Source organism: Helianthus annuus, chromosome 13 (assembly GCF_002127325.2).
Source record: "Helianthus annuus cultivar XRQ/B chromosome 13, HanXRQr2.0-SUNRISE, whole genome shotgun sequence".
NCBI classification, from domain to species: domain Eukaryota; kingdom Viridiplantae; phylum Streptophyta; class Magnoliopsida; order Asterales; family Asteraceae; genus Helianthus; species Helianthus annuus.
In genome coordinates this window covers 65868232-65886426 of record NC_035445.2, presented here as the reverse complement: position 1 = coordinate 65886426, position 18195 = coordinate 65868232, and the positions used below count along the sequence as shown (strand labels likewise).

The following is an 18195-nucleotide window of genomic DNA, read 5'->3' as shown; positions in this document are numbered from 1 at the left end:
ACCAAGTTGTGCACCTTGGTCCAAGCTTTCAAATACGTACTTAACGGGAGTAGAGCATACCTAGCTTATGTAGTAGATGCCAGACAAACCCTCCCGAAGCTTGAAGACGTTGAGATTGTGAATGAATTTTCGGATGTATTTCCGGAAGAATTGCCGGGACTCCCACCAGAGAGAGAGATAGAGTTTCGCATCGAAGTAAATCCGGGTGCGAAACCCATTGCAAAGGCCCCCTATAGACTTGCTCCCACTGAGATGCGCGAATTAATGACACAACTACAAGATCTTCTAGACAAGGGTTTCATACGCCTGAGTGTGTCGCCTTGGGGAGCACCTGTCTTATTTGTTAAGAAGAAAGACGGGTCGATGCGCATGTGTATCGACTATAGAGAGCTAAATAAGCTGACCATAAAGAACCGCTACCCTTTACCTAGAATTGACGACCTTTTTGATCAATTACAAGGGGCGAGTTGGTTCTCTAAGATAGACCTGCGTTCGGGGTACCATCAAGTTAGAGTACGGGAAGAAGATATTCCAAAGACTGCATTTAGAACCCGTTATGGGCACTATGAATTTCTAGTCATGTCGTTTGGATTGACGAACGCGCCAGCTGCGTTTATGGATCTTATGAACCGGGTATGCCGACCCATGTTAGACAAATCGGTAATAGTGTTCATAGATGATATCTTAGTCTATTCGCGAAGCAAAGCTGAGCATGCAAAGCATTTGCGTGAAGTACTTGAAATTCTCCGTAAGGAGAAACTCTACGCAAAATTCTCAAAATGAGCCTTTTGGCTCAGAGAGGTGCAATTTCTGGGGCATGTGATCAACTCGGAGGGTGTTTTAGTTGATCCTTCAAAGATTGATGCTGTAATGAAGTGGGTTTCTCCGAAGAACCCAACAGAGATAAGAAGTTTTCTGGGCCTTGCCGGATACTATAGAAGGTTCATACAGGATTTTTCGAAGATAGCCTTACCCTTAACAAAACTGACAAGAAAGAAAGAGAAGTTTGTGTGGGGTAAAGATCAGGAGGAGGCTTTTCAAATGTTAAAGGAGAAACTATCCCGTCCTCCGGTCCTAACATTACCGGATGGAACTGAAGACCTGGTGGTCTATTCAGACGCTTCACACCAGGGATTAGGCTGCGTCTTGATGCAAAGGGGAAGAGTCATCGCTTATGCTTCAAGACAATTGAAGCCGCATGAAGTAAACTACCCGACTCACGATCTAGAATTGGCAGCGGTAGCGTTCGCCTTAAAGATTTGGAGACATTATTTGTACGGCACGAGATGCACTATTTACTCAGATCATAAAAGCCTCAAGTATCTTTTCGAGCAGAAAGATTTAAATATGAGGCAACGGAGATGGCTGGAACTTATCAGAGATTATGATTGTGATATCCTTTATCACCCGGGAAAAGCAAACGTGGTAGCCGATGCGTTAAGCCGAAGAGAGTATCCGTCTCCTCTTCGTGTAAAGTCCATGAAGATGATTGTTACGCCACGATTACTTGAAATGATACGTGAATCTCAAATAAAGTCGCTTGGAGTGGAAGACTTAAAGAAGGAAAGACTAAAAGGTGTAATCGATAAATTAGAAGAAAATTCGACCGGACTCAAGACGCGATTCGGCCGAATTTGGATACCCCGATTCTGTGAAGTCAAGGCTACTCTACTCGACGAGGCACATAAGTCACGATATTCGGTCCACCCTGGGGCTACAAAGATGTATCGGGACTTGAAGGCCAATTATTGGTGGCCGGGCATGAAACGCGACATAGTCAAATATGTCGCGAAATGCTTAACATGTTCCCAAGTGAAAACCGAGCATCAAAAGCCATACGGGGAATTACAACCCTTGGAGATACCGCAATGGAAGTGGGAGGAATTAACGATGGATTTGGTAACCAAGCTTCCTAGAACGAAAAAGGGGCATGATGCGATATGGGTAATCGTGGACCGACTTACGAAAAGCGCTCATTTTCTACCCATTAAAGAAACCTACTCTTCCGAGAAAATGGCGGAAATTTACATGAACGAGATTATATCTCGACACGGCGTGCCCGTGTCAATTGTCTCGGATCGGGACACTAGATTTACTTCTCGTTACTGGCAAAAGTTTCACGAGAGTGTGGGTACGAAATTACACATAAGTACCGCCTACCACCCTCAAACTGACGGCCAGTCAGAAAGAACCATTCAAACACTTGTTGATATGCTGAGGGCGTGTGCCCTAGATTTTGGGGGAAGTTGGGATGACTATTTACCACTAGTGGAATTTTCCTATAATAATAGTTACCATAGTGGTATCCAAATGGCTCCGTATGAATTACTGTACGGGAGGAAATGTAGAACTCCCGTATGCTGGGGAGAAGTAGGGCAAAGAGAGCTTGTGCCAAGTGATTTAATAGCAGTAACGAATGAAAAGATTAAGTTGGTTAGAGCTCGACTGAAAGCAGCCCAGGATCGACAAAAGGCTTATTCAGATAAAAGAAGACGTCCCATTGAATTTCAAGTCGGAGACTTGGTTCTGCTGAAAGTGTCCCCATGGAAGGGTATAATCCGATTTCGCAAACGTGGTAAGTTGGGTCCTCGTTATATTGGGCCGTTTAAAATCTTGGCTCGTGTTGGAAGGGTTGCATATCGATTAGAATTACCGCCTGCTCTAGACGGAATTCACAATACCTTCCACGTGTCGCAATTGAGAAAGTGTCTTGCGGATGAAACCGCGCTAGTACCTGTAACGCTCCGCTCTTTCCGTATTTCCTTTTTTTGACGTGTTAGTTTTTCTATTTTTTAGAATCGCGGTCGAAGTCAGATCGAAGAATGGTTATAAAATGGAAAAAACGCTTTTTTCTCGCTTTTAAACGCAACCGACAAACGAACGCGCCGCGCCTCGATTTTTGACACCACTTACGTATTTTTGACCCTAAAACTTTGTTATACGACATCCTACGAAGTTCATTTTCAAAAACGGGCCGTAGAGACGCCTTTGGGCCACGCGAAGAATGGACACGCACTAATGGACTTTAAGCCCAAGCCCACTTAACCCACACTTAACCTAACTATTTAAAAGAAGTGAAGCCCTAATCCCCTTTTATTTTTTTGTAGCCGACACATCTTGTTCCCTCCCATTTTTTTTGTCTTCAACTTATGAACAAGTAATACACACATTAAACAACATCATCTCTCAAAACCTCCCTCCCTCTCTCGGTTATGCATACAGGCAACAAGCATACCCATAAAAATCAAGAAGGAACTTTGTCTTCCATAGACCTTGTCTCTACTGTGATCGACCGACCAAGTTTCTCTGGCCGCTCGATCTCTGGCGAACACCACCCACACCGATACCCCTCCTTTCTTGCACCCCTTCCCTTCAACCCGACAAATGGCCGACCACCATCACCGCCGCCTGTGGCGGCGTGGTGACAAGACGGCAGTGGCGGCGGTTCATGTTTGAAGATTGTTTCGGGTTCGGGTCAAGGCTTGTTTTGGTCTCGGGTCTGGTTCGACTCAGGTACAGGGTCCGGGTCAGCGCAGACGGCTTCGGTTCAACCCGGTTCAATTCGAAGTGTAGACTCGGGTTCAGTCTCGGTTCAGATTCGATGTTCGGTTCATTGGTCAATCGACTCCAGTTCACCCCGGTCAACATTAGTCTTGTTTGTTCTCGGTTCAAGTTCATCGGAGTTCACGTTGGAGGTCCACGACGGAACCGCGTAATGTCGTGTTCGGTATACCCTTCTTCCTCGATAGTTCCTTTCGCTTAAAACCCTGTTAAATCTTATATTTTTTTTCAAAGATTATAATCATGCAAACAAATGGAAATGGAAATTATGGTAGAACTAAACAGTGCGTAAGCTCTTTCTTTCTAAATAAAGAAGATGATACATAGTCATTGTCTCAAGTTGTGTATGTATGGGTTAAGGTTCTGGTTGGGTAACTTATTAAAGAAAGTGATTTCCATCTCTGTTTCATGTAAACCTAAATCCGCCAGACCTGAGTTCGAACCAGGACTCACACACTCACACGGATTGATTTCAATTTCTTTTGTTAAAAAGAAGCTATTTTTTTTTGTTATATTTTTAATCAGTTAGTTTTAAATTTGCAATTACTTTTCAATCAGTTTATGGTTTAATTGTATATTATTGGAATAAATTATCTTTGTAATTCATGTTGGATATATTAAGAATATGTTGGCTTTCAACTTTTAGGAGCCCTAGATAGTATGTTCTTTAATAAACAAATTATTTTAACAAAGACTGTGTATTGATGAGAAAACTTTTTAGAGAACAAGTTTTGAAAATATAAGTCACTTAAAGTAACATTATGGAATAGGCTTGGAGTTTTTGAGAGCAAGAAAAGAAATACCCAAATACTTCTCCTTCATATCCTCGTTAAACTAAATGAAACAAATTACTAACAATTATATCGACCATTCTTTTATAAGGATATAATATTCATTAAATAGCTTAGAATGTTATCCCTTTTATTTTATTTAATTAGTACATTGCACGTTTTGTTTTAGGATAATCCCCTGTCATCTCAAGTTACCCAATCTTAATTCTTGCGCTTCGAACCATAAGGAATTCTTATACGCAACCACTCATAATCTCGAGACTTCATCAATCCCGCTCGCGGTTTAGCTTTACCATACGCAAAACTGTGAGTATACTCGCAACCCCCTTTTTATGTTTACCACTTTTTGGGGTGTAACATGTTTTACTATTAAACTACACTTAAACTTATTCTTTATGCAATGCACAAAACAATCCTTATACATGAATACTATGCTATGATACTTGATGCTTACGTGGACCATACTTATGTGATATGTTTTAGTCATTAGCTTTCACGAGCCTCCCTTCGACATGTATAGCGCTATAGGAGTAACGCACCACCCCCCTTAAACTTGGGTCATGTTGAATTAATTAAACTTTCTTGCGTAAACAGAGGTTGGCTAGAAATATTGCATGCCACGTTAGGTTGATCTCGTATAAACTAAGTTGCCATGTGGATTCGTTTTAAACTTTTATACTTATACTTATGCTTAAACTTGTATACTCGCCTTTGCTTTTGCATTGTATTTTAAACATGTTACAGGTTGAGGATTGATGATGCTATGAAAACGGACTAGCAAAGATGCCTAGATACTCACTTAGACGTCTTAGGTCAAATACGTTGTATAAATTTCATATTTGTTGTTGTATTATTTTCTTGTATTTTTAATGTATTGTAACATTTATTCATGAATGAAATAAAATTATCTTTAATTCTATTGTCACAATTAGCGTTATGAGTGATGAGCAATCTTTCTTCGTCTCACTCCGATGTTTCCGCCATCGGTTGGGGTGTGACAGATTGGTATCAGAGCCATAACTATAGGGAATTAGGAAAAGTAGGAATGCTTTAACCTAGTCTATAGTTCTAGAGCCTTATTCTTGTGTTATGCTTGAACCACTTGCATGATACATTATTTACTCCTTGTTTACTTACTTTTGGCCTTTTAAACATATATGCCACTTTTGTGTTAATACTTGCTTTGTTTGTTAATACTTGTTGCATTATTCCATCCTTACGTGCTATTCTTGAAGTGCCTTTTCATATTATTTCTTGCAATACTTAGTATGCTTATACTTGTTGGTACCATTTTGAGCATACGTCTTTTACTCAATTATACTAACCTCAAAGCCACTCGTAATACACAAACGAGACGACGTCACCAAAATAGGCGTGAAACCCACAATTTGGTGAACGACCCTCAATCCATCTACTTTTTTTCTTTTACACGAAATTCACCATCAAGTTAGGAGTGAAATCGTCACCTTGATGGAGAAATTCAAGTTTCAAATTCTAGTGGACCCTCGTCAAAGTGTCGAAATTAACTTTTGACCCGACGAGTACCAACCACACTTAGGATACTAAATCGCCAAGTTAGGGGTGAAACCCGCGCCTTGTCGACTAGTTCCACTCCTTGATTTTCATTAATCCCGTCAAGTCTCGAAATTTCGATTGATTTGGGACATGTAGTAACCGGAAGGGTAAATACCGTTAACCAACTTGTCGGCGAGAGTGTTTCACCTATTAGGCCAAAGCATGCTCCTCAAACTCGAAAGATTTTTCGACCACTTTGGTTAGTCAAAGTTCCGTTTTGGAACCATCCTAATTTTAATCAAGCATGTGTTTCTATTATTTATTTCATACGATGCAATCTTTCAAATTCGAATTTACTTTCGATATTTTCTTCTCGCACACACAACATATTGAACCTTTTTCCATACATTTATACATATGCATGATTTCATATAATTTAAATTCATTTTCCTTGTAACGACAAGTGGAGAAATATCATCGAGATAGGAGTGACTTCCTTACCTTGACGATTAACTCCACTCCCCTTTTTTTTCCCTTAAAACGACCTCACCAACGAGTTAGGGGTGATTCCCTTACCTAGGCGATCGTTACCAAAACGTCTTTTCAGAATATCTTATTATGCAAACTCGATCATGTCTTATACCTAAAATTGTTTATCATTAACCAAATCCCTACTTATGCGATTTTCAAAATTTATTATTTTATCAAACGTATTCTTTATTCCTTTATACATTTCACATAGATCCTATGCACGAGATTCTTAATCATGTCTTAAACGTTTTACTACACGAATTTCCAAACCTTACGAAATGCTACCTATCAATCTAATCGGTCTAATGAATCTCTTGCCCATGAACTTCGCATCCGATTTATTAACTAAAACACGTTCACATTATATCATCATACTAGAGACTCCCACTCTTAATCGAAATCAAACTAACCTTTCTCAATTACTTATAAGATCTCATAGATGTTATATGATTGTTTTACCAAATACTCTTTTCAACATCAACAAATCATTTGTTAAAAACTTTTAACAATCACTAACTCCTTCTGCTAAATTTTTTTCTAAGGATCCTCGTTTTCACAAGAACCTCCTAAATTCATAATTTCTGGTTTGACGAGACGAACTTATTTTTTTTATCGAAAACCTTTTTCCTACACCAATTTACAAAACGTGGGCAAGGAGACTTCATGAGAACTGACCATCCTCGAATTACATAAACTCTTTTAAACAAAAGTAGCATTCCATTCATTACCAAATACATTATGCATAACCAATGAGTACGTTATGTTCCCTTACACATGCAAACTATATTCTATCTTTCAAACCAAGCTCAACCTAATTTTGATTCGATAAACTCAACGTTTCATTTAAACAACTATACATGCATATCATCATACACGTTTTAGACGTCGCATCACGACAATTTCATTTATATCATTCGTATTTACATGCTCAACCTTTTGAGCACTATTACATGCTTAAATTTGTTATGTTTTCAATTAATACTATATACGCAATCGTTAGTATTCATATTCACACTCATACTACTCATACGTTTTATGTTGATACTCATACTTATATGCATATTCATACCTAAACTTAAACTTATGCTCATACTTTCATACATACTCATGATTCATGCATTCGTACCCATACGCAAGCGGAATCCGAGGGATTCGTTTACGTGGGTCCCATACATACTTAAGCATGGACTTGCTCACATAATACATTCTTATACGTACACGTTCTTACTTTTCAAATTTGTGTATACCCTGATTCATACACAATCAGTACAAGCTATGCGGATTATGCGACGATCAGTATAATCGCGGGTGCACACGGGATTATGGTGATAGACGCATGAGAATCATAGAGTGTACTACTGTGTATGGTAAGACACGGAACGAAACATGACACTGAATACAAAACGGACATAATGTGGTCAAAACATGGTGGATACGCCGCTGGTACTTCCTAAGTTAAAGACCTACTTAGACCTGATACGTAGACTTTAAGAACTCACAAACGCATTATATCCGATTTTCCGTGATGAGACCTCATTCCTAACACAGTACTTTCATCTATCCAATACTTATGCCATTCGTATACTTGCATTCGTTAATTAGTCAATCGTTCACTTTTATCCTCCTTTATCCTTGTCCTTTATACGAACCTCGTTCACCTTTAAAGTATTTTTCTGAATAAATTTCGGGACGAAATTTCCTAAAGGAGGGGAGACTGTAACGCTCCGCTCTTTCCGTATTTCCTTTTCTTGACGTGTTAGTTTTTCTATTTTTTAGAATCGCGGTCGAAGTCAGATCGAAGAATGGTTATAAAATGGAAAAAACGCTTTTTTCTCGCTTTTAAACGCAACCGACAAACGAACGCGCCGCGCCTCGATTTTTGACACCACTTACGTATTTTTGACCCTAAAACTTTGTTATACGACATCCTACGAAGTTCATTTTCAAAAACGGGCCGTAGAGACGCCTTTGGGCCACGCAAAGAATGGACACGCACTAATGGACTTTAAGCCCAAGCCCACTTAACCCACACTTAACCTAACTATTTAAGAGAAGTGAAGCCCTAATCCCCTTTTATTTTTTTGTAGTCGACACATCTTGTTCCCTCCCATTTTTTTTGTCTTCAACTTATGAACAAGTAATACACACATTAAACAACATCATCTCTCAAAACCTCCCTCCCTCTCTCGGTTATGCATACAGGCAACAAGCATACCCATAAAAATCAAGAAGGAACTTTGTCTTCCATAGACCTTGTCTCTACTGTGATCGACCGACCAAGTTTCTCTGGCCGCTCGATCTCTGGCGAACACCACCCACACCGATACCCCTCCTTTCTTGCACCCCTTCCCTTCAACCCGACAAATGGCCGACCACCATCACCGCCGCCTGTGGCGGCGTGGTGACAAGACGGCAGTGGCGGCGGTTCATGTTTGAAGATTGTTTCGGGTTCGGGTCAGGGCTTGTTTTGGTCTCGGGTCTGGTTCGACTCAGGTACAGGGTCCGGGTCAGCGCAGACGGCTTCGGTTCAACCCGGTTCAATTCGAAGTGTAGACTCGGGTTCAGTCTCGGTTCAGATTCGATGTTCGGTTCATTGGTCAATCGACTCCAGTTCACCCCGGTCAACATTAGTCTTGTTTGTTCTCGGTTCAAGTTCATCGGAGTTCACGTTGGAGGTCCACGACGGAACCGCGTAATGTCGTGTTCGGTATACCCTTCTTCCTCGATAGTTCCTTTCGCTTAAAACCCTGTTAAATCTTATATTTTTTTTCAAAGATTATAATCATGCAAACAAATGGAAATGGAAATTATGGTAGAACTAAACAGTGCGTAAGCTCTTTCTTTTCTAAATAAAGAAGATGATACATAGTCATTGTCTCAAGTTGTGTATGTATGGGTTAAGGTTCTGGTTGGGTAACTTATTAAAGAAAGTGATTTCCATCTCTGTTTCATGTAAACCTAAATCCGCCAGACCTGAGTTCGAACCAGGACTCACACACTCACACGGATTGATTTCAATTCCTTTTGTTAAAAAGAAGCTATTTTTTTTTTGTTATATTTTTAATCAGTTAGTTTTAAATTTGCAATTACTTTTAAATCAGTTTATGGTTTAATTGTATATTATTGGAATAAATTATCTTTGTAATTCATGTTGGATATATTAAGAATATGTTGGCTTTCAACTTTTAGGAGCCCTAGATAGTATGTTCTTTAATAAACAAATTATTTTAACAAAGACTGTGTATTGATGAGAAAACTTTTTAGAGAACAAGTTTTGAAAATATAAGTCACTTAAAGTAACATTATGGAATAGGCTTGGAGTTTTTGAGAGCAAGAAAAGAAATACCCAAATACTTCTCCTTCATATCCTCGTTAAACTAAATGAAACAAATTACTAACAATTATATCAACCATTCTTTTATAAGGATATAATATTCATTAAATAGCTTAGAATGTTATCCCTTTTATTTTATTTAATTAGTACATTGCACGTTTTGTTTTAGGATAATCCCCTGTCATCTCAAGTTACCCAATCTTAATTCTTGCGCTTCGAACCATAAGGAATTCTTATACGCAACCACTCATAATCTCGAGACTTCATCAATCCCGCTCGCGGTTTAGCTTTACCATACGCAAAACTGTGAGTATACTCGCAACCCCCTTTTTATGTTTACCACTTTTTGGGGTGTAACATGTTTTACTATTAAACTACACTTAAACTTATTCTTTATGCAATGCACAAAACAATCCTTATACATGAATACTATGCTATGATACTTGATGCTTACGTGGACCATACTTATGTGATATGTTTTAGTCATTAGCTTTCACGAGCCTCCCTTCGACATGTATATCGCTATAGGAGTAACGCACCACCCCCCTTAAACTTGGGTCATGTTGAATTAATTAAACTTTCTTGCGTAAACAGAGGTTGGCTAGAAATATTGCATGCCACGTGAGGTTGATCTCGTATAAACTAAGTTGCCATGTGGATTCGTTTTAAACTTTTATACTTATACTTATGCTTAAACTTGTATACTCGCCTTTGCTTTTGCATTGTATTTTAAACATGTTACAGGTTGAGGATTGATGATGCTATGAAAACGGACTAGCAAAGATGCCTAGATACTCACTTAGACGTCTTAGGTCAAATACGTTGTATAAATTTCATATTTGTTGTTGTATTATTTTCTTGTATTTTTAATGTATTGTAACATTTATTCATGAATGAAATAAAATTATCTTTAATTCTATTGTCACAATTAGCGTTATGAGTGATGAGCAATCTTTCTTCGTCTCACTCCGATGTTTCCGCCATCGGTTGGGGTGTGACAGATTGGTATCAGAGCCATAACTATAGGGAATTAGGAAAAGTAGGAATGCTTTAACCTAGTCTATAGTTCTAGAGCCTTATTCTTGTGTTATGCTTGAACCACTTGCATGATACATTATTTACTCCTTGTTTACTTACTTTTGGCCTTTTAAACATATATGCCACTTTTGTGTTAATACTTGCTTTGTTTGTTAATACTTGTTGCATTATTCCATCCTTACGTGCTATTCTTGAAGTGCCTTTTCATATTATTTCTTGCAATACTTAGTATGCTTATACTTGTTGGTACCATTTTGAGCATACGTCTTTTACTCAATTATACTAACCTCAAAGCCACTCGTAATACACAAACGAGACGACTTCACCAAAATAGGCGTGAAACCCACAATTTGGTGAACGACCCTCAATCCATCTACTTTTTTTCTTTTACACGAAATTCACCATCAAGTTAGGAGTGAAATCGTCACCTTGATGGAGAAATTCAAGTTTCAAATTCTAGTGGACCCTCATCAAAGTTTCGAAATTAACTTTTGACCCGACGAGTACCAACCACACTTAGGATACTAAATCGCCAAGTTAGGGGTGAAACCCGCGCCTTGTCGACTAGTTCCACTCCTTGATTTTCATTAATCCCGTCAAGTCTCGAAATTTCGATTGATTTGGGACATGTAGTAACCGGAAGGGTAAATACCGTTAACCAACTTGTCGGCGAGAGTGTTTCACCTATTAGGCCAAAGCATGCTCCTCAAACTCGAAAGATTTTTCGACCACTTTGGTTAGTCAAAGTTCCGTTTTGGAACCATCCTAATTTTAATCAAGCATGTGTTTCTATTATTTATTTCATACGATGCAATCTTTCAAATTCGAATTTACTTTCGATATTTTCTTCTCGCACACACAACATATTGAACCTTTTTCCATACATTTATACATATGTATGATTTCATATAATTTAAATTCATTTTCCTTGTAACGACAAGTGGAGAAATATCATCGAGATAGGAGTGACTTCCTTACCTTGACGATTAACTCCACTCCCCTTTTTTTTCCTTAAAACGACCTCACCAACGAGTTAGGGGTGATTCCCTTACCTAGGCGATCGTTACCAAAACGTCTTTTCAGAATATCTTATTATGCAAACTCGATCATGTCTTATACCTAAAATTGTTTATCATTAACCAAATCCCTACTTATGCGATTTTCAAAATTTATTATTTTATCAAACGTATTCTTTATTCCTTTATACATTTCACATAGATCCTATGCACGAGATTCTTAATCATGTCTTAAACGTTTTACTACACGAATTTCCAAACCTTACGAAATGCTACCTATCAATCTAATCGGTCTAATGAATCTCTTGCCCATGAACTTCGCATCCGATTTATTAACTAAAACACGTTCACATTATATCATCATACTAGAGACTCCCACTCTTAATCGAAATCAAACTAACCTTTCTCAATTACTTATAAGATCTCATAGATGTTATATGATTGTTTTACCAAATACTCTTTTCAACATCAACAAATCATTTGTTAAAAACTTTTAACAATCACTAACTCCTTCTGCTAAATTTTTTTCTAAGGATCCTCGTTTTCACAAGAACCTCCTAAATTCATAATTTCTGGTTTGACGAGACGAACTTATTTTTTTTTATCGAAAACCTTTTTCCTACACCAATTTACAAAACGTGGGCAAGGAGACTTCATGAGAACTGACCATCCTCGAATTACATAAACTCTTTTAAACAAAAGTAGCATTCCATTCATTACCAAATACATTATGCATAACCAATGAGTACGTTATGTTCCCTTACACATGCAAACTATATTCTATCTTTCAAACCAAGCTCAACCTAATTTTGATTCGATAAACTCAACGTTTCATTTAAACAACTATACATGCATATCATCATACACGTTTTAGACGTCGCATCACGACAATTTCATTTATATCATTCGTATTTACATGCTCAACCTTTTGAGCACTATTACATGCTTAAATTTGTTATGTTTTCAATTAATACTATATACGCAATCGTTAGTATTCATATTCACACTCATACTACTCATACGTTTTATGTTGATACTCATACTTATATGCATATTCATACCTAAACTTAAACTTATGCTCATACTTTCATACATACTCATGATTCATGCATTCGTACCCATACGCAAGCGGAATCCGAGGGATTCGTTTACGTGGGTCCCATACATACTTAAGCATGGACTTGCTCACATAATACATTCTTATACGTACACGTTCTTACTTTTCAAATTTGTGTATACCCTGATTCATACACAATCAGTACAAGCTATGCGGATTATGCGACGATCAGTATAATCGCGGGTGCACACGGGATTATGGTGATAGACGCATGACAATCATAGAGTGTACTACTGTGTATGGTAAGACACGGAACGAAACATGACACCGAATATAAAACGGACGTAATGTGGTCAAAACATGGTGGATACGCCGCTGGTACTTCCTAAGTTAAAGACCTACTTAGACCTGATACGTAGACTTTAAGAACTCACAAACGCATTATATCCGATTTTCCGTGATGAGACCTCATTCCTAACACAGTACTTTCATCTATCCAATACTTATGCCATTCGTATACTTGCATTCGTTAATTAGTCAATCGTTCACTTTTATCCTCCTTTATCCTTGTCCTTTATACGAACCTCGTTCACCTTTAAAGTATTTTTCTGAATAAATTTCGGGACGAAATTTCCTAAAGGAGGGGAGACTGTAACGCTCCGCTCTTTCCGTATTTCCTTTTTTTGACGTGTTAGTTTTTCTATTTTTTAGAATCGCGGTCGAAGTCAGATCGAAGAATGGTTATAAAATGGAAAAAACGCTTTTTTCTCGCTTTTAAACGCAACCGACAAACGAACGCGCCGCGCCTTGATTTTTGACACCACTTACGTATTTTTGACCCTAAAACTTTGTTATACGACATCCTACGAAGTTCATTTTCAAAAACGGGCCGTAGAGACGCCTTTGGGCCACGCGAAGAATGGACACGCACTAATGGACTTTAAGCCCAAGCCCACTTAACCCACACTTAACCTAACTATTTAAGAGAAGTGAAGCCCTAATCCCCTTTTATTTTTTTGTAGCCGACACATCTTGTTCCCTCCCATTTTTTTTGTCTTCAACTTATGAACAAGTAATACACACATTAAACAACATCATCTCTCAAAACCTCCCTCCCTCTCTCGGTTATGCATACAGGCAACAAGCATACCCATAAAAATCAAGAAGGAACTTTGTCTTCCATAGACCTTGTCTCTACTGTGATCGACCGACCAAGTTTCTCTGGCCGCTCGATCTCTGGCGAACACCACCCACACCGATACCCCTCCTTTCTTGCACCCCTTCCCTTCAACCCGACAAATGGCCGACCACCATCACCGCCGCCTGTGGCGGCGTGGTGACAAGACGGCAGTGGCGGCGGTTCATGTTTGAAGATTGTTTCGGGTTCGGGTCAGGGCTTGTTTTGGTCTCGGGTCTGGTTCGACTCAGGTACAGGGTCCGGGTCAGCGCAGACGACTTCGGTTCAACCCGGTTCAATTCGAAGTGTAGACTCGGGTTCAGTCTCGGTTCAGATTCGATGTTCGGTTCATTGGTCAGTCGACTCCAGTTCACCCCGGTCAACATTAGTCTTGTTTGTTCTCGGTTCAAGTTCATCGGAGTTCACGTCGGAGGTCCACGACGGAACCGCGTAATGTCGTGTTCGGTATACCCTTCTTCCTCGATAGTTCCTTTCGCTTAAAACCATGTTAAATCTTATATTTTTTTCAAAGATTATAATCATGCAAACAAATGGAAATGGAAATTATGGTAGAACTAAACAGTGCGTAAGCTCTTTCTTTTCTAAATAAAGAAGATGATAGATAGTCATTGTCTCAAGTTGTGTATGTATGGGTTAAGGTTCTGGTTGGGTAACTTATTAAAGAAAGTGATTTCCATCTCTATTTCATGTAAACCTAAATCCGCCAGACCTGAGTTCGAACCAGGACTCACACACTCACACGGATTGATTTCAATTTCTTTTGTTAAAAAGAAGCTATTTTTTTTTGTTATATTTTTAATCAGTTAGTTTTAAATTTGCAATTACTTTTAAATCAGTTTATGGTTTAATTGTATATTATTGGAATAAATTATCTTTGTAATTCATGTTGGATATATTAAGAATATGTTGGCTTTCAACTTTTAGGAGCCCTAGATAGTATGTTCTTTAATAAACAAATTATTTTAACAAAGACTGTGTATTGATGAGAAAACTTTTTAGAGAACAAGTTTTGAAAATATAAGTCACTTAAAGTAACATTATGGAATAGGCTTGGAGTTTTTGAGAGCAAGAAAAGAAATACCCAAATACTTCTCCTTCATATCCTCGTTAAACTAAATGAAACAAATTACTAACAATTATATCAACCATTCTTTTATAAGGATATAATATTCATTAAATAGCTTAGAATGTTATCCCTTTTATTTTATTTAATTAGTACATTGCACGTTTTGTTTTAGGATAATCCCCTGTCATCTCAAGTTACCCAATCTTAATTCTTGCGCTTCGAACCATAAGGAATTCTTATACGCAACCACTCATAATCTCGAGACTTCATCAATCCCGCTCGCGGTTTAGCTTTACCATACGCAAAACTGTGAGTATACTCGCAACCCCCTTTTTATGTTTACCACTTTTTGGGGTGTAACATGTTTTACTATTAAACTACACTTAAACTTATTCTTTATGCAATGCACAAAACAATCCTTATACATGAATACTATGCTATGATACTTGATGCTTACGTGGACCATACTTATGTGATATGTTTTAGTCATTAGCTTTCACGAGCCTTCCTTCGACATGTATAGCGCTATAGGAGTAACGCACCACCCCCCTTAAACTTGGGTCATGTTGAATTAATTAAACTTTCTTGCGTAAACAGAGGTTGGCTAGAAATATTGCATGCCACGTTAGGTTGATCTCGTATAAACTAAGTTGCCATGTGGATTCGTTTTAAACTTTTATACTTATACTTATACTTATGCTTAAACTTGTATACTCGCCTTTGCTTTTGCATTGAATTGTATTTTAAACATGTTACAGGTTGAGGATTGATGATGCTATGAAAACGGACTAGCAAAGATGCCTAGATACTCACTTAGACGTCTTAGGTCAAATACATTGTATAAATTTCATATTTGTTGTTGTATTATTTTCTTGTATTTTTAATGTATTGTAACATTTATTCATGAATGAAATAAATTTATCTTTAATTCTATTGTCATAATTAGCGTTATGAGTGATGAGCAATCTTTCTTCGTCTCACTCCGATGTTTCCGCCATCGGTTGGGGTGTGACAGTACCACTTGATGACATTGAGTTAGACGAGGGGTTGAATTATGTCGAAAGACCAATGGCCATTAAAGATGTCAAGGTGAAGAAGCTGCGCAACAAGGCTATCCGACAAGTGTTGGTGCAATGGCAGCACCGAAAGGGGTCGGAACTTACATGGGAAGCGGAAGACGAGATGAAGAAGCACTACCCGTTCCTTTTTGGTACGTACACACTTAAAAATATGTTTGTGCCAGGTTTCTGGGACGAAACCTCTTTAAGGGGGGTAGACTTGTAACACCCCAAAAATATTTATTATGCATAAGCTAAAATGTAGCAATAAAAGGGTGGTGTTAAAATTAAAGTTGTGATGGAAATAGAGGGACTAAAGCTATAAATACCTAAAAATAAGATTAATAAAAATGATTAATAATAAAAACCCACACACAATACGTGTGTGGGGTTCTGTACGATCGAACAAGGGCCAAGGGGGGGAAAGAAACCCTAGCTTCATCTAATTCACAAGGAAAACTATAAAGATTCAAGGAAATTGAAAGCATAATCAGGAAATTGCAAGCTCTTAACTTGTCCATTGAAAGGGTAAGTTCAATTTTGTGATTTAACAAATTGTAGAAAGTGGGTTTTGATCTAATCTTGAATGCATGATATGAAATTTATGAAATTTAGTTAAGGTTATGATGTAGGATCAGGATTATGTCTGAATTTTAGAAAATTTGTGGTTAATAGCCGAAACCCAAGTTGATGAGAAGTTGCTAGGGTTAAATTGATCAAGTTTTGATATGTGTGTGTGTGTTGTTGAGGAATAACCTTGTTTATGATGAATAATCACTAGATAATCTGATTTAGAGTAAAGCTTAATTGAATGTTATTGAATGATTAAAGAAATTAGCTTAGTAATATATGTTAGTTAAATGAGTAAATGTCCCAAAAATGCGAAACCCGCCATGTGTTTGATGAAATGCTTAAATGAACAACTATGTGAAATATTGAATGTAATGGAATGAAATTCCGGGTACTAAACAAATGAACGGATGTGTTAATATAGGCGTAAAGGAAGAGGGCTCAGGTTCTAAGAAGTCGGAAAGCTCACAAGACAAAGGTATGTTTCGTGACGTACAAAACTTTACTTAAATTTTTGTTAGTAACTGTGTCGAGCAATTTGTGTTATAATGATTATTTCTTGCTATAATGGATACGGTGATTAGTAAATAAATAGCAAATCCCTTGCGGATTTGGCTAAGCTAATGAAGGTTAAGCTATGATAAGCAAATCGACCGGTTCGAGTAACTAGGTCGAGTAATGATATGATACCATCCGTCTTGAACGGGTGGTTTTGAATGCTATAACGAATGCTAGAAGCTTAATCCGTTATACGGATGGAAAGAAGAATTTATGTTGAAAGCAAATAACCCAATCAATCGGGTCGAACGTGTATGCTTAACTCTCATTGAGAGTGTTTATGCTATACCCAAGTTTTTGGGTAGTCGAATGCGTAAAATGGTTAAAAGTTCATATACGGATGGAACTAAAATGAAAGAATTATGATTTAGCGAGCGTGATATCTAACCTTTAAAATTTCTTGTTAATGTAGGTAAATCCTCATCTTAGACTATTTGGCGAGTTGAAGCGAGCACGTGATCACCACTTAACATATCAAGCGCTTCCGCTAGTTGCTTTAATGTTTTGGGTCAAATAATAGTGAAAGTTTGTCTAAACTTGTTAGTAGATGTATTGGTCAAAATTGATGTTTTCTTTGGATTTTCATTGCGTCTAGTCGTAAGGGTCATGGAATATTTTGTATGAAAGTTGTATGAAACAGGGGTATGCTCATTGTACGAATGGGTCATGTCCGATTTTTGTCAAAAATATGAATTTAACTTGTTATTTCAAGTCTTAAAATTATCCTTGTAAATGGTTTTATAAGAACTAAATATGCGGGTCTAACACATATCTTTAAGAATCCACGTAATTATCATTATCATCATCATTAGTAATAAAATAAAAAAAGCTATGCACGACTTATAAATTATAAAGATATATTAATTTAAAAATAATAGGAATTAAGATATTTCTAAGTGATA

At 37.7% G+C, this 18195-nt stretch overlaps 1 long non-coding RNA gene across 1 annotated transcript; it reads left to right on the top strand.

Moving 5' to 3' along the window:
* The first annotated feature begins 16590 nt into the window (after positions 1–16590).
* On the top strand, positions 16591–18033 carry LOC110902662. The gene is made up of 3 exons (XR_002571313.2): positions 16591–16693; positions 17160–17213; positions 17706–18033. It is a non-coding gene; the product is annotated as an uncharacterized LOC110902662 (long non-coding RNA).
* The last annotated feature ends 162 nt before the right edge of the window (positions 18034–18195 follow it).